The sequence below is a fragment of the Microcaecilia unicolor genome, chromosome 5 (genome assembly GCF_901765095.1).
Source record: "Microcaecilia unicolor chromosome 5, aMicUni1.1, whole genome shotgun sequence".
Classification (NCBI taxonomy): Eukaryota; Metazoa; Chordata; class Amphibia; order Gymnophiona; family Siphonopidae; genus Microcaecilia; species Microcaecilia unicolor.
In genome coordinates, this window is record NC_044035.1 from 160,615,710 (window position 1) to 160,633,577 (window position 17,868).

Genomic DNA, 17,868 nt, shown 5'->3' on the forward strand with positions numbered 1-17,868 from the left:
GGACTTCCGGTTTGCACAAAATGGCTGCCTGATATTCATGCTTCCACACCAGGTCTGCATTTCTCAACTATATCCTCCCCTCACAAACATCAATCTCTAACTCAACACTTTATAGTGCTCTATCAACATATTCAGAATGAAATAAAAACCTAATCGGACAGCAGTTTCAACATGAATTCCAACCTTAAAAGACTGAAGTCAAATCCACCATCTCCAGACAAGTCAATTGGGCCTAGTCACACTTCTTCAACAGAAGACCTGGTTGTCACTGAACAATGCAGTATCAAGGAGCTCATGCACAACCATATGGCGATTTTGCGTGACAAGTGCCAAGAACTAGAGACCTTGTATTCCGGCGGGGCTGGTGGTTGGGAGGCGGGGATAGTGCTGGCCAGACTTATACGGTCTGTGCCAGAGCCGGTGGTGGGAGGCGGGGATAGTGCTGGGCAGACTTGTACGGTCTGTGCCCTGAAAATGACAGTTACAAATCAAGGTAAGATATACTCAAAAACTAGCACATATGAGTTTGTCTTGTTGGGCAGACAGGATGGACCGTGCAGGTCTTTTTCTGCCGTCATCTACTATGTTACTGTGTTACTATGTTAAGTCAAATCCACCATCTCCAGACAAGTCAATTGGGCCTAGTCAACAGAAGACCCGGTTGTCACTGAACAATGCAGTATCAAGGAGCTCATGCACAACCATATGGCGATTTTGCATGGCATGTGCCAAGAACTAGAGACCTTGTATTCCCAGATCGCCTCCTCACAGCAATCCATTGAGGATCTTTCATACCATGAGGCTTGAATTAGTGATCCCTCAAGTTACTAACAACTCAACCCTGATCGCCAGACTCAGGGATGACTTGGAGGATTTGGCCGATAACATCTACCTGAAGGGGCCTAGGGTTCAGATGTTTCCTCCTTCCTTGAAACCTGGCTTCTGAAATTCTTAGACCTAGAATTTTCAACTGCTCTGGAGATTGAGAAAGTGCACCGTATGCCATCAAGACTGCAACAAGGCGCCAAATGCCTGAGGCCTATTGCGGTGTGCCTTCTTCATTATCCCCACATTCTTCAGATTCTTCTTGAGGCCAAAAGCAATCTCTTCTACACCAAGGTCGGCAAATCTTGTGCCTGATTTAGTTGCTAACATCGCAGTGAAAAGGAAATCTTTCCTCACTCAGCGACAAGATCTGGAAGATCTTGATGCACAATTCGGACTTCTTTTTCCCTGCAAAATGAAAATTACTCATCATAATCACACAGTAACCTACATTGATCCGGACCTACTCTGCAAATGGATTCTAGAGGTTTCTCCTATCAAATGCTCCTTACTCGCTAGCCTTTTTTCCTTGAAACTTCATCTACAGTTACGAATACTGTGAAGATGCCTATCGTGGTTTGTTAGAAATATAATATCTTTTTCTTTTATGTACTATTTCTCAGTCGGTTCTAATACTATTAAGAGGGAAATAATTCAAACCCCATTTAAATGCGGTTGCTCTTTGTTTTGGGCTGCTTATATGTTTGTGCCTCTGGTTAGTACTCACTTTTTTCTAAAGTCCTTTTGGGAGGTTTTCATAATGGATTTATTTATGTACCAGGTTCCAATGTGTACTATTCTAACCCCTTTTTTCACAGGTTTTGTGTTCAATGCCCATTAATCTTTTTCTTTCACAGATTCAAATCTCAATAATTTTTTATATCATTGTCATATCAATAGTACTACATGACTTCTTTACAATTTGCCACGTGGAATGTCAATGGCCTTAATCATCCAATAAAGAGACATAAAGGGCCAGATTCTATATATGGTCCCTAGAAAATCTGCGCAGAAAACATTTCCATCTAAGTGTATTCTATAAGTGGTGCCTACATTTAGATGTGGTAAATAGAATACACTGAGTTAATATTCTAGTGCCTAAAACCACATGCCTTCATTTACACCAGCGAAAATGTGGCATAAATCCCGGTGCATAGATTTAGGTGCAGAGGGTCATACTCTATAACAACACACGTAAATTTTGGAATGCTCACAAAATGCCCATGCCCCTTTTTGCCTGCATGCATTATTTAGGCAGTGTGTTACAGAATATGCTCATTATTACTTGTTAAGTACTGTTAAGAATGCTGATTGGCTTGTTAAGCCAATTAAGTTGCATGCATTGAATATGTTTGGATTTTGGCGCACTATATAGAATCGGGGAGAAAGATTATGTTCATAATAAAAAGATTGACATTCTGTTTCTTCAAGAGACTCATCTAAACTTGGAGGACTGTTGGAAAACATCTTTTTCCTTGGCTGGTATTCATCTTTTTTCTGCAGCCACCTCTAAAAAGAGAGGCGTCTCCAACAATGTGTGTGATATCGATGGCAGATGGATCATTGCAGTAATTCAGATTGGCTCTTTATCCTTTGCTCTCCTGAACTTATATGCACCAAATATTGATTCTTCTTTTTTTAATATCTATTCATGAAATCCTTATGGAATATAGTTCAACAGAGGTGACTTTATTATGCCCCTAGACATCATTCTAAACAGGCAATCTACATGCTCCTACAGACCTCCTAAAATGTGGCATTATGTGACTCATGGGATCAATGTACTCCACTAACAAAGACTTCACTTTTTTTTCCTCCCCACATCAATCTTACTCCAAGATTGGCTTTTTCCTCATATCCAAGTCCCTTCTACTATTGACTGTTTCTGCTCATATATTTCCTATCACTATCTCGGACCACTCTCTAGTATCTTTGCACCTAAATATTCAACACACTAAACCAACTGGCAGATGGAGATTGAATACATCACTCCTTTCTGATGTTGCTTTTATAGAAAAAATTAATCTTTTCATTAAATACTTCTTTGGTACTTATGCTTCTTCAATTCCCTCAATTAATACTACTTGGGAAGCTTTTAAATCCTGTCTACAGGGAGAAATCCTTAGTTACTCTGCTTTGAAAAAGAAACAAGTTCAAGCTTGTCTCTCCTTGCTTGAGAGAGAAGTCTATAAACTGGAAAAAGATCATATTTCATCAGGTTCACGTTCAGTTCCTCCACAACTACTTTCCCTTACATTTGAATTTAACAAACTGCAGTCATAGGGTTCAACAGAATATTCTAATCCAAAAATCAGGACAATACTCTACTTGCAACAAAGCTGGTGTAAGGGGCTGCTGAGAGGATGACCTCAAAGAAAGCAAGAGCAGCCCTGGAAGGAGCTAAAGAGGCAGGCACACATCCCTTATAGGCAGGAAGCTCGCCCCCTGGTGGGTAAGAGATTGATTAGAATGAGGAGTAAGGCTAGGGACTACCATCCCCACAATGCACCTGACCCAATACAGGAAGTAGAGGGGGAAGGGGCAGGATTGGGAGATGGTTTCTGATCAGGGGGATAAGGAGCAGCTGAGGGAGCCCTGGGTGGAGGAGGAAGAGATGGAATGGGATAAAATGGGAGAAGGCAGAAGGGAGTAAGGAGGAGAGGATGAAGGTGTCTGCATTCGCCCAGGCTGCCGGTGCTAAGGTGAGGGGTTTACTGGCTGCTGTATTTCCTCAACTGATTAAAATTGGAAGGAGAGAATTGAGGCAGCTGGGAAAGAATCTGTGGCAGCGAGTAACCCAGAGCATTAAGGGAGCTGGAAAGTAAAACTGTATGTTGGAATGAACTTTTGATCAGCAGGACAACTAGTAGCTACCTGAAGAGGGATAAGTTGGCATTAAAGTGTACAGAACTATATTCAGCAAGGTTTGAGATGAACCTCAATTGGGCATTGTAAATGTGCTCAACTCATGGAGAAATATCGTTTGCCTCAATCAGAATTTTTTTGCTGGTATTAACTTCATCATTGATTTTCCTCAATTTTTAGATTCCCTAGTACCTGCCCTAAGAGTTCTGATTTGGTGAAACTTTGTTCTCTTGGCTTTTCACAAGGTTATACCACTTCATTATTTTATAAATCTCGTTCAGCTAAAAATGATCCATTACAAAATTATGCTGGTTCACTGTGGTCTAATAAATCTAATTGGAAATGCGATGATCACACTTGGAACATTTTTTTCAAATGTGTTTTATGTCCCACTGCTTCCACTAGCCTTATGCTTGCTTTTACCCCCTCCCCCGCCACACATACAGATAAGTGGCTTTCTGCTGGAAACAGAACCGTCTAGTATGTAGCAGATAGCTGTGGAGCCTACTGCTCGCTAATCCAGAACTACCGCAGCAGCCCGGCGGTAGTTCTCACCTCAGCATATGCTACTTCCGGCGCAACAAAAATATTTTTATTTCTGTAGCATCAGTGTGTACCCAGCAGCAATTGTGCAGTACTGCCTGCTGCACGGTTACCGCCAGGTTAGTGCAGGAGTCCTTACTGCTCCCTCAATGCCCCCCCAAAATGGCCGCTCGGCAAGTAGTTCACTTGCTGCACAGCTATTTCTTTTCTTTTTTTTTTTTTAATCATCTTTATTGATAGATCAACAGATAACATATTAGATTGCCATGTTCACATATACCACCGAGGAAATCAACATCAAGTTTAACATGTAACAATGTTAGCAAACATTTTCTTATTTCTTTCCTTTGTTTTCCCCTCCCCTCCCCACCCCAATCCCTACCCGTCTACCCTACCTATCTACCCTTCCCATAGCCCCCCTCATAAATTCAAGATTCTACTTCGGGCCACTGGGGTGAGTGTATCCCAAAAAGGGGACCAGGTTTCGCAGAAAACAGTTCCTTGTTTGGACGCTAAATCTTTTATGCTTCTTTTTTCCAGTAAAAGGGGCCTCAGTGCATATCAAAAACTCACGCTGACGCCAGCACAGGCCCCCTTTTACTGCAGCTTGGTAAAAGGGCCCCATAATTTGTATTATATAGGATAAGAGCACGTTGGTAGCAGGGCAATGAGTTAAGTCAAGGATAAAAAAATATCTGTCTCCTGCAGGAATAACCAAAATGTCAAGCAGCTTCAGTGTGTTTTTGAATAAGGCAATTGGTGCAAAATTAACTAAACACAATGTTGTTTTGGATAGGGGAACTAGGTATTGAAGCTTACCATGGCTATCCTGACCATCAGAAACCATCTTCAACCCTGCTGTTGTCAGATTACCTCTAGGGATAACAAAGGAAACTAGTATTCACACTCTGGTCAATATTCAAAGCAATTTAACATAGCAGGAGAACTAGAATGGTCCTTGGCCAGAGCTTGGACGATACATTACCAGTCAGCATGATATTCAGACCACTAACTGATTAAGTAAGTGACTAAAGTTAGGACAGCAAAAAGGCTGCCTAACTTTAGCCTCCAAGCTAACCAGACACCAGTCTGAATTTTGGCCGGTGCTCAGTTTACTTGCGGGTAGCAGCATCAGAATTTCTGGTTTCCTCTCCCTTCTCAAGATCTGGACGTTGCAATGGCCATTTTGTGATTGAAGCCTGATGGGCAGGAGTGAGTGTGCATCGCTTCTGCCTGTAGGAGCACCCTCCCCCAGACTACCAGGGTTATACAAGGTAGGCCCAGGAGGGCCAATGAGGGTACAGGGGGTTGGGGGCTTGGTCAGGGCCTTCTGTTGTTGGGGGTGGGAAGGGAGAGCCATATCATGGGAAGGATGGGGACTTGGAGATGGTGAGGGCACCTTCTTTCCTTATGTGGGTCCTGGTTGATATTCAGCTGGAGCCCGCATAAGTTTCTTATACTGGCAGCCAGTATATGCTGGCATGGCCCCAGATCTTCAAATCCAGTGCCTGGACATGGCTTGGCTTTGACTGTCCAAGACTAATTCTATCTGCTCACTGCTGCTGGCTAATCAGGATTTTGGTCATTATTTATTTATTTATTTTTTGTGTGTGATGTAGAGACTGTCTATCTTACTGGGAACACTGAAAAAAACACTAAGGTATTTCAGAAGTAATCAATCAAACCACCACATAAATGGAATCAGGAATTCAGTGTATCCCTGAGCCGCACCAATGAGTATCTTTCTGTTTGTGTGTAATAGCCAGAAAGGAAGGTGCCACAGACTTTAGCAAGCTAAACACATGGTTGTTATGTTTTGTAATTTTTCCTCTCTTGACTTCTACTGAAGTTAAAACGTGCAGAAAGTAAATACATGAAAATGGATTAATCTTTTGATTTGTTCAGACAAGTCTAGTTAAATACGAATAACCAGCCCTTGCTAGATTTCTGTCATTTACCTGCTCTGACCTCTCTCACTCTCATTCACAAATCCTCTCAGCTGAGATGGTGAGGTAACTTAGAGTTCTTTTGGCAGTTTAAATCAGAGCTGGCAGGATCCACAATGCCTGGCTCTGTAATTCTCTTGGAACTGTGTCAATCCCTTTTGGGAAAAAGGATGTGTGAAGAAATTGCTATCACTGGGATTCTGGAAGCATTTATGATGTTGACCTGTGAGGGAGAAAGGGATTTGTTGCAGGTATTTACTTGTGAAATATAAGGGCTGGCGGAGGAGTGGGAGAGAGTTCATCCTTCTTGAGTTCCTTGTAACTTTTACGAAAGGAGAAGGAAAAGTGAGGGGATAAGAACTAAGTACATTAGTATTCCCATACTGGGACAGACCGAAGGTCCATCAAGCCCAGCATCCTGTTCCCAACAGTGGCCAATCCTGGTTACAAGTACCTGGCAAGATCCTAAAACAGTACAATACATTTTATGTTGTTTATCCTAGAAATAAGCAGTGGATTTTTCCCAAGTCCATTTTAATTATGGCTTATGGACTTTTCTTTTAGGAAGTTAGCCAAACATTTTTTAAACCCCACTAAGCTAACCGCTTTTACTATATTCTCTACAACGAATTCCAGAGTTTAATTACAGTGGGGGAAATAAGTATTTGATCCCTTGCTGATTTTGTAAGTGTGCCCACTGACAAAGACATGAGCAGCCCATAATTGAAGGGTAGGTTATTGGTAACAGTGAGAGATAGCACATCACAAATTAAATCCGGAAAATCACATTGTGGAAAGTATATGAATTTATTTGCATTCTGCAGAGGGAAATAAGTATTTGATCCCTCTGGCAAACAAGACCTAATACTTGGTGGCAAAACCCTTGTTGGCAAGCACAGCGGTCAGACGTCTTCTGTAGTTGATGATGAGGTTTGCACACATGTCAGGAGGAATTTTGGTCCACTCCTCTTTGCAGATCATCTCTAAATCATTAAGAGTTCTGGGCTGTCGCTTGGCAACTCGCAGCTTCAGCTCCCTCCATAAGTTTTCAATGGGATTAAGGTCTGGTGACTGGCTAGGCCACTCCATGACCCTAATGTGCTTCTTCCTGAGCCACTCCTTTGTTGCCTTGGCTGTATGTTTTGGGTCATTGTCGTGCTGGAAGACCCAGCCACGACCCATTTTTAAGGCCCTGGCGGAGGGAAGGAGGTTGTCACTCAGAATTGTACGGTACATGGCCCCATCCATTCTCCCATTGATGCGGTGAAGTAGTCCTGTGCCCTTAGCAGAGAAACACCCCCAAAACATAACATTTCCACCTCCATGCTTGACAGTGGGGACGGTGTTCTTTGGGTCATAGGCAGCATTTCTCTTCCTCCAAACACGGCGAGTTGAGTTCATGCCAAAGAGCTCAATTTTTGTCTCATCTGACCACAGCACCTTCTCCCAATCACTCTCGGCATCATCCAGGTGTTCACTGGCAAACTTCAGACGGGCCGTCACATGTGCCTTCCGGAGCAGGGGGACCTTGCGGGCACTGCAGGATTGCAATCCGTTATGTCGTAATGTGTTACCAATGGTTTTCGTGGTGACAGTGGTCCCAGCTGCCTTGAGATCATTGACAAGTTCCCCCTTGTAGTTGTAGGCTGATTTCTAACCTTCCTCATGATCAAGGATACCCCACGAGGTGAGATTTTGCGTGGAGCCCCAGATCTTTGTCGATTGACAGTCATTTTGTACTTCTTCCATTTTCTTACTATGGCACCAACAGTTGTCTCCTTCTCGCCCAGCGTCTTGCTGATGGTTTTGTAGCCCATTCCAGCCTTGTGCAGGTGTATGATCTTGTCCCTGACATCCTTAGACAGCTCCTTGCTCTTGGCCATTTTGTAGAGGTTAGAGTCTGACTGATTCACTGAGTCTGTGGACAGGTGTCTTTCATACAGGTGACCATTGCCGACAGCTGTCTGTCATGCAGGTAACGAGTTGATTTGGAGCATCTACCTGGTCTGTAGGGGCCAGATCTCTTACTGGTTGGTGGGGGATCAAATACTTATTTCCCTCTGCAGAATGCAAATAATTCATATACTTTCCACAATGTGATTTTCCGGATTTAATTTGTGATGTGCTATCTCTCACTGTTACCAATAACCTACCCTTCAATTATGGGCTGCTCATGTCTTTGTCAGTGGGCACACTTACAAAATCAGCAAGGGATCAAATACTTATTTCCCCCACTGTACATATTGAGTGAAGAAATATTTTCTCCGATTCATTTTAAATTTAGTACTCGATATGGTTAGGGCTCCTTGCAGATATCAGAGTTCAAGGAAGGTCAGGGATGAGTAAATGAGAAACCTCTGTTGCAGGTTCCTTTAGAAAAAAGAGACATGAGAGCAAGCTCACCATTGTTGATAATCAGGATAGAAAAAGAAAGAGAGGATTCTTCCTTCTCCCCCTCCCCATCACCACCCATTTGTACTCCTTGCAGAGTTTGATGGGTCTGTGGAGGTATGGGAGAGTAGTTAGGTTCTTTGAGTTTCAGAGTTTGGAGAGGCCATAAGGGGAAGAAAGTAAAACAAACATGGTGATTTTATTTGGGCTGCTCATGAAGTTCAGAGATGGGTGTGAAAGAGATGAATGTGGTGGGCTCTTTGCAGCATTCTGAAGAGGGGTCAGGGGTGGGGTGATCAGGTTCCTTGTGAAGACATAATAGCCCTTGGTTGTATAACAGAAAGCATTTACAGCCATTTTTCAGGAAGAAGGGAATATTTAATTATTTCTTCTAAAACCCTACTTTCCGGATTAGTGAATTCTCATTAAAATATAAATGCTGTTTCAGAATGAGAAAGTCTGGGCCTCCACACAGAATAGCTCTACTTGTATCAGCTCAGGAGGAGCATATGGGATTCAGGGTGGTTTAGAATGGAACTAAAATATGGTGTTAATAAACTTTTACCAACCTTCTCCTCTTCTTGGATATTATCTACTCTTTAAGTCTGAAAAGTCACCATGGATATACAATTTTTATTCAAGCAACAAAGCCCGTTTCGTGAAAAATGAAATGGGCCGTAGGAAGGCTGTTGTCTAAGCGATTTCTCCTCTCTCCCCTGCCCTCCCCTCCATGTCCAGCAATTCTCCTCTGCCCTGCAGTCCCCTCTGTCAGGGTTGCCAGGTGGAAAATATTTTTCCAGCCTAAGGAGCCCAAAATCCAGCCCAAAACCCGCCCAAACTCAAACCCCGCCCCTGACACCCCCGCCCCCGCGTCATCACCCCCGCCCCCGCCGTCATCAACCCCGCCGCCACCGTCATCGGCCCCGCCTTCCCCGTCACTAACCCCGCCTTCCCCGTCACTAACCCCGCCTCCCACGTCACTAACCCCGCCTCCCACATCACTAACCCCGCCTCCCACGTCACTAACCCCGCCCAAAAATGTCACTAACCCCGCCCACCGCGGCCGAAAAAGCCACCTAAAAAAACCGCCCGAAGCACAAAAACCAGCCCAAAAAACCGCAACCCGCCGCGGGCAAAAATTTCTCGCGGCGGGTCGCGGAAAACCGCCCAATTGGGCGGTAAAACCGCCCACCTGGCAACACTGCCCTCTGTGTCCCGTGATTCTGGCCTCCCCTCCATGTCCAGCAGTTCTCCTGTGCCCTGCCTTCCCCTCTGTGTCCCGCGATTCTGGCCTCCCCTCCATATCCATCGATTCTCCTGTGCCCTGCCCTCCCCTCCGTGTCCCGCAATTCTGGCCACCCTCCATGTGCAGCGATTTTCCTCTGCCCTGCCCTCCCCTCCGTGTCCCGTGATTCTGGCATCCCCTCCATGTCCAGCAATTCTCCTCTGCCCTGCCCTCCTATCCATGTCCCGCGATTCTCTCCTCTCCTCTCCTCCCATCCCATCCATGTCCTGCGATTCTCCCCTTCCCTCCATAGCCAGCAATTCTCCTGTGCCTTGCCGTCCCCTCTGTGTCCCGCGATTCTGGCCTCCCCTCCATGTCCAGCGATTCTCCTCTGCCCTGCCATCCCCTCTGTGTCCCGCGATTCTGGCCTCCCCTCCATTTCTGCGATTCTCCTCTGCCCTGCCCTCCTATCCATGTCTCGCGATTCTTCTCTCACCTCCCATCTCCTCCATGTCCAGCGATTCTCCTCTGCCCTGCCCTCCCATCCCATCCCATCCATGTCCAGCGATTCTCCCCTCCCCTTCATGGCCAGTGACTCTGTCCTTCCTGCCGCCCTGCCTTTAAGCCGTTCATCTTACCTGAGGTCGCAGTGGCGGCAGGTTGGGCTCGCATCGCCTCCAGCCTTCCCTTGCCATCCCTCTCAGTGTCCCACCCTCCTCTGACGTCATTTCATCTTTACGTGAGGGCGGGACACTGAGAGGGAAGGGAGCACTGGAGGCGATTTGACATCAGCATGCTGTTACGAACCCAGCCAGCCAACCATTCAGGGAAGCAGAGTTACAAATTATTATATAGATAATTTCTAAAAACCCATATTCTTGATTTACAAATTTAACTGATGCATAAATAATTGTGAGGATAATTTTGAAAATTCCAGGTAAATAGGTATTTGCCTGGATAAAATTGCTTGGATGATAATTAGGTTCCTGGTTAAATAGTTGAATTCCTGTAGGCATATTTAAGTCAGGAGGGGAAAACAAGACACATAAAATAAGTGTAAAGTGTATGGCCACTTTTAGAGTATATGCTTTACATCTACAACTTTTCAGAGAAATAATGCATAGTTTCCCTTTGAAAGGTTTTTACAACCTGCATGGGCAAAAAGTGTTGGCATACATTGCAAGCAATGCGGGCTATTCACAATTACCCTGTAAATACTCATGTTCCTTCCCTCCCCCCCCCCCCCCCCCCCCCCCCCCGTTACCTTTCTGGTTCATAAAGTCATGATGAACATTTATTCATTGCGAACAATGTGAATGTGCCTATAACATCCCTAGCTTTAAAAAACACTATGGATACATAATCAAGATGATAAGGTCAAGCCTCACTATAGCATTTCTGACTTGTTAAGTCACCATAGTTATAAATCTATTATTTGCAGTAATGCCTCCATTCAACTTCCTTGAATTAAGTCATTAAAGCCTTACTGTAGCATCCAGGGCTTATAAGATTACCTTGGATCAAAAGTTGTGGCTTTTTAAATTTTGACTGAAATCCATGTAAGCTAGCAGAAAGTCTGGCTACATTTTATAGCTCAGTGGTTTCCATCACACATGGATGTAGAGTCACTGCATTCATTTCTTCTGAATAGTATATCTTAGTTCTGTTGAGGTGTATCCTCAAACTTTACACCCATTCAGCATGGAAAATTAGAAAAAGGTAAGACCATGAGAGGACTAGTGTGCATGCTCCAGATGAGTATTCAAAGAGCTAGTTAGTTCCCATCTCCTGAGAGAAAGCAATGTAGAAGAGTCAATTGAAGGAATGAAAGTGTAACCAGAGGTCTAGTTATGTTTGAAAGAATTCATGATTTATTGAAGTCATTCTAATCTTTCACTCTTTTTTCCGATGACTTCTCTGTGGGGTGAGATGTAGTGTCCATAGATGTGGTTATTTTAGCTATTGGAGATGAAAACTTTAAATAATAATAGGAATTCTCTATTTGCCAAAATATATGGAGCAGAAACTGGGCATGCAACTGAACACATGTCTTCTACATAGCAACATGAGCACTATCACATGGCAGTGGATATTAATTATTTAAACAAGGCCTTTGGCAAATTTATATGGAGGAAATAAAAACAAGACTCCAGTTTTATGGCTCAGAAAACCCAGAAGGCAGCAGCTAGCGGCTTTAATGATTTACAGTTATTAATTGTGCCCCGTTTTCCTGTAATTGTGTGGTCACTGTAAAGGCCACGGAATCTGGAGTTTTCAGGAACTAGGTTAAATAAGCTCCACCTACTTTTCTGATGACTCATGCAGTGCCTCTTCTGACAGCCATCATGCCTAATGCAGCTTCAGCCTGTGTAGAGCCTCTTATTTATTTATTTATTTGTTACTTATATCCCACATTTTCCCACTCATGCAGGCGCAATGTGGCTTACAGAGAATTAAATAAGAGTACAAACTTAAAAGCTTAGTGGCTTGCTCAGAAGCTTCATCTATCTTACTCAGGGCTTCTCGGGATGACCCATGCAGGGTATCCATCTCCAGGCCATGTAAGGTCTCTTTTGACAGCCCACCCCATACAGAGCTGGTACTGCTGCCACCCACATGTTCACCTCTGTGCATTGGCAGTTAAATAGCTCTGTGGAGCAGTCTCCAAATGAGTTCATTTTACCTGTACCACTCAGTAAATCCCAATACCTTTGCTTCTAGAATTTTTAAAGTGGACCTTTGGTTAGGATTAATAATTTAAACAAACAGAAGCCTCAACCACCCCGTGGAAAGTCATAGACCTTTTAACAATCCTCAATGGGGACTGGCTTCAGTCCGTCTGAAAAAAACAATGGTGGAAAACAACTCCCTTATTTATTAAAAGGATTTATGAAGTCAAGCCTGGAGAGAAGGGACGTTATGAAGATTTTTGTGGATCCTACAAGCAATGTCAAATAGCTGTTATAGGCAAAGCTAAGTACTGATTGAGTCCCGTTTTTTGGCTTTTTTCAAGGAACTGTAAAATTAGTGACTTACGGAACTGAGTTAAATGGATACTTTGCTTTTAGGAGTTTTGAGTCTGTGCTGTTTTTTTTCAATGGTGTTTTTTTGTCCTTTTAATAAATAAGGGAGTTGTTCCAGGATATGGTCAGCGAGCAACAATTCTTTTGTCAGCCAGTCATCGAGCCAGGTGGTGAGATTATGCTCTGGGACTTGCTCTGGCAGCCTAATAGTATGGAGATCATTCCTGGGGGAATGGTTCTCTAGGTTCCAATTTAGCTTCCTGATCCCAGACATGCTGTTCAAGGTGCGCCATTATGGAGCTCAGTTCATTCGCATCATCCTCCAGGGTACAAAGTCGTGTCTCGAGCACGCCAGCATAGGATGCAATGCCATCCAAGGCAGCCTGGAATGAGTCCTTTTTGTGGGATAGTGCACCCAGTCTGGGCTCAAGAGCTTTGTCCACTACCAACGTAAGTTGCGCTAACTGTGTGTCAGAAAAAGCTGCAGGAACTGAGAGCAGGGTCTCCACCATCTTTGGTTCACTGCTGTGTGTGCGTCCCTTTTCCTGCTTCACTGGTTTATTGGCCGTAGCATTTCTCCCCAATTTTTCCATGCAGTCTGTCATGTTCCCTGCCTGCGCAAGATATGGGCATCTGAAGAGATGGCAGCCATCTTGGATTTGGGCATATCCAGGAGAGGGCGGCCATCTCAGAGGTGGGCGTCTTAGGAAGGGGCGGCCATCTTGGTGTTGGGCAGCCGCAAGAAGGAAGCCCATGTTTGGGCTTGAGGGCATCTCCGTTTGGGGCAGCCATCTTGAAGACAGCTGTGCATGTTTGGGCCTAATTCCTTCACTATTTAAAGCCAGGCCACCAGTCCTCCCACGTTTCGGCTTCTATTCAGTTCTCTGGGTAGTTGCAGTGCTTCTGGTTTTTCTACTGTTTGCTGCCTGGTATTGACCTTTGCCTGATCCTGGATTTTCTGTCTGCTGCCTGGTATTGACCACTGTTTGTGCCTGGATCTTCTATGCCCGCTGCCTGGCTGTGCCCCATGGACTCTGTTCTGGACTCAGTTTTTCCTGCTGTTGGCTTCCTGCACCTAGGGGCTCAACCCCTGGGGAACGGAGGGAGACACAGGGGGAACTCTGGGTTGGCCGACAGCTCGGTGGGAATTCTTCCTCCATCGGGCACAAGGGCTCACATCTCTACTTGGTGTGCCTGACACAGTCCATGGAGAATTAGCGGTAAGTGGGTCAAGTTTGCTTGTCAAAAAATAGCATAAGATAGCACAAATAGAAGAGGAGGGCTCCCGGAGCTGCAGAATAACCCAGCTGCTGAGCTCACTGCATCACATGATCTCCTTATAAACCAACTTATAAGATGCTTTTCAATCATAGGGGCCGTTTTACTAAAGTGTGCTGAAATTTGAACTTAACATATTCTAACATAGGACTTTCTCATGCACTAAGCCCAGATTTAATGTTCCACTTTTTAAGGCCTTTTAAAAAAAATAATTTTAAGTCTTGCATTAATGTTATCAGCACCATGCGAGACCTGCAAAAAGTTAACTCAGGAGCACTTACCGCCTCCCACATTAACCCTGCGTTATCCAGTTAGCATGCGCTAATCTGAATGCACTTGCCAGATAATGCAGGAATGTGTAATGTATTTTCCAGGAGAGGTGAGCCCTTGTACTCGATGAAGAAAATCCCTCACCAGGCTGTCGGCCAAAACCCTGAGTCCTCCCTGTGCCTCCCACCGTTCCCCAGGAGTTGAGCTCCTGAGTGCGAGTAGCCAGCAGCAGAGAGAACAAAGTCCAGCACAAAGTCCACAGGGTTAGACCAAGCAGCAGATTACAGCAAACCCAGGGCTAGGCAAAGGTCAGTACCAGGCACCGGTTAATAGCAGGTCCAGGAACAGGCAGCGGTCAGTACCAGGCAGCAGTCAGAAGTAGATCCAGAAGCACTGCAACTATCCAGCGAACTGAGTAGAAGCCGAAGCACAGATGGACTGAGGGCAGAGCCTTAAATAGAGAAGGAATTAGGCTCAACCAAGCACAGCTGAAAACAAGATGGCAGCCCCCATCAGAAACACCCTATGACCAAATAAGGGCTTCCTTCCTGAAGCTGCCACACTCCAAGATGGCTGCCCTGGCCTAATAGGCCCTCTTCTAAGATGGCCGCCAAACCCCGGAATATGCCCAAATCCAAGATGGCCGTCTGATCCTCCGATGCCCATACTCTGCAAAGACAGGGAACATGACAGAATGCCCTCTCTCTGCATATGACACATCCCCTCTAGAAGAATAGTTTTTAAAAATAGTTAATGCATGCTTAAACCCTAATTCTATAAAAGATTCTAAAAATTACACACGCAAATTTCGGCGCGTGTCCAATGTGTGTGCGCAATTTAATTGAATAATGAGCTAATTTGTGCTGATAATTGGCTTGTTAAGCAATTATTGGAACTAATTAGAATTAATTGGAATATACGCGTAAATTTTACATGTGAGTTCAAAAATGGGGTGCAAAAATTGGAGGGTCGTGAGCGCAGCACGGATGTTCGTAACATTTATGCGTGCTGTTATAGAATGAGGGGGGATATGCGCCTGATTTAGGCATGTATGTTTACACTACATTTCAGTTGGTGTAACTGGCCGTACCTAAAGTTAGCCTTGATTCCTGGGTGTAAGTGCTATTCTGTAAACTGTGCCTAACTTTAAGCTTGGTTTATAGAATATCACTTTTACTGCACTGATTTTTTTGGTGTCATATTTTTTATTTTTTTTAATTTTTTGTTACATTTGCACCCCGCGCTTTCCCACTCATGGCAGGCTCAATGCGGCTTACTTATACAGGTACTTATTTGTACCTGGGGCAATGGAGGGTTAAGTGACTTGCCCAGAGTCACAAGGAGCTGTCTGTGCCTGAAGTGGGAATCGAACTCAGTTCCCCAGGACCAGAGTCCACCACCCTAACCATTAGGCCACGCCTCCATTCCATCCATATATAGAATTCACCCCTTAGCATTCGAAAACAGACAGAATATTGCAAAATGCTTTAATGTGATAGCCTGTTTTCCTGTGCTAAAGTCATGTTAAGAGCTTAACACCCTTTAGTAACAAAAAAAAAATGCTCATACAAATTTCCATGTAATTCTTTTATTTCTCTCTTTTTCTCACACTCTATTTTCTTCTTTCGTAAACAACTCTGCTCAGCTAGTCTGAAGCTAATCTTGAGAAGTTTCTAACGTCAATTGAATATGAGTTTGCAGGAAGGGGTGAAGGACACACTGTGTGAGCGCTTTGGAATTGTATATAAGTGCAACCATGGAGACTACCTAAACTGAGTTTTGATCTTTGTTTCTTTATTTGGTGCTAATTCCGTATGAAATGCATCTTGTCCCTAGAGCATTGCTGGGACAATCAACACTATGTTCTTGGCATGAAAGGTAGTTGCAAATGGGATATATGATAGCAGGCTCAGAAGGATGGGAATACCACCTTGATCTTTTTTCTTTCTTTGCCAATTGCAGTTTCTTCAAAGTTTGCCAAGTCACTTAATTTTAACCCTTTGCCTCCAGGTCAGATGAGGTCTTCAAACTCTTTAGAGGTGGCAGGACTGTGAAACAAGTAGGCATTAACCAGAGAGGAGATGTTTTACTGAAGTGTGTTAAGCAGTTAACATGCCAATTAGCGTACGTTAACTACTACCACACAAGCGTGTTAACTGTTCCCATGGTGGTTGAGCAATTAGCACAATACGAATTTGTATGTCAAGTGCATTCTATGTTTTTCACTTATTTGCAATTGGATGTCTTCCCATTATTAGACATTAAATAAAGACAAAACTAAGTTTCTGTTAATACAAACGATGCCGATTCAGGAACTAAAATCTAACCTGATCATTGATGGGGAAAGCTTTACTCTCAATCAATCTATAAAGATATTTTGGGTACTATGTTGGATAGCAGTTTAACTTTGGAACCTCAAATAAATTCCCTTGTTAAGAATCCTTTTTGTATGGAAATGGGACTTGATATACCACCTTTCTGCGGTTTTTGCAACTACATTCAAAGCAGTTTACATATATTCGGGTACTTATTTTTTTGTACCAGGGGCAATGGAGGGTTAAGTGACTTGCCCAGAGTCAAAAGGAGCTGCAGTGAGAATTGAACTCAGTTCCCCAAGATCAAAGTCCACTGCACTAACCACTAGGCTACTCCTCCACTCCTATTATGAGAAGGCTAAGAGTTATTCGCAAATTTTTATCAATTGATCAGTTCAGACTTGTAGTTCAGTCCCTAATTCTTAGTAGACTGGAGTACTGTAATATTATCTATTTGGGACTGCCAAAATATTTATTGAAAAAGCTACAAACAATCCAGAATGTGGCGGTTCATTTGATTTATTCCCTTAGAAAATCAGACAGAATTACAACTTGCTACAGAAAACTGCATTGGTTTCCTGTTGAGGCCAAAACAATTTTTAAACTAGGATGTATGTTGTGGAAAATTGCACAGGGATTAGTACTGCAATATTTAATATCTTTCGTACACTACATATTAGGAAGAAAGATATATAATACTCATAATTCCCTTCTGTTTGATTTTCCGAGTCCCAAGGGTATCCCTGGGAAGAAACATTTTATATGTCTGTTTGTGTACCGGGTAGCCAAGCTTTGGAAATCTTTGCCTATCAATTTATGGTTTTAATTATCTTATGATATGTTTAAGAAGGGGGCCTTAAGACTTCATTGTTTTCTCAATATATGGATAGGAAATAGTGGGTGTCAGCTTTGTTATGTTTTCTTTAAATATGTTACATCCTAGGCATTTTGTGGACTAGAGTTTTTCTGTAATCTGCTATGAACTATGCAAATGGAATTAGTGGAATATAAGAAAAATAACTGTAACTGTTTGTGAACCAGGTGGGACATAGGTGAAGAATGGACATGGATAGCATGTTGTAGTCGATGCAGGGTACATACCACACACTGTCACTTGTGCAGTTAGTGTGGGTTCACTTAATGCCTTCTTAATACTAGGTGCTAAGTGTGTATGCACTAATTCTATC

At 43.6% G+C, this 17,868-nt stretch overlaps 1 protein-coding gene across 1 annotated transcript in view; it reads left to right on the plus strand.

Annotated features, from left to right (window-relative positions):
• ADAMTS14 (ADAM metallopeptidase with thrombospondin type 1 motif 14) overlaps window positions 1-17,868 on the plus strand; it is a 372,712-nt gene that overhangs the window by 114,748 nt on the left and 240,096 nt on the right. The window lies entirely within an intron of this gene.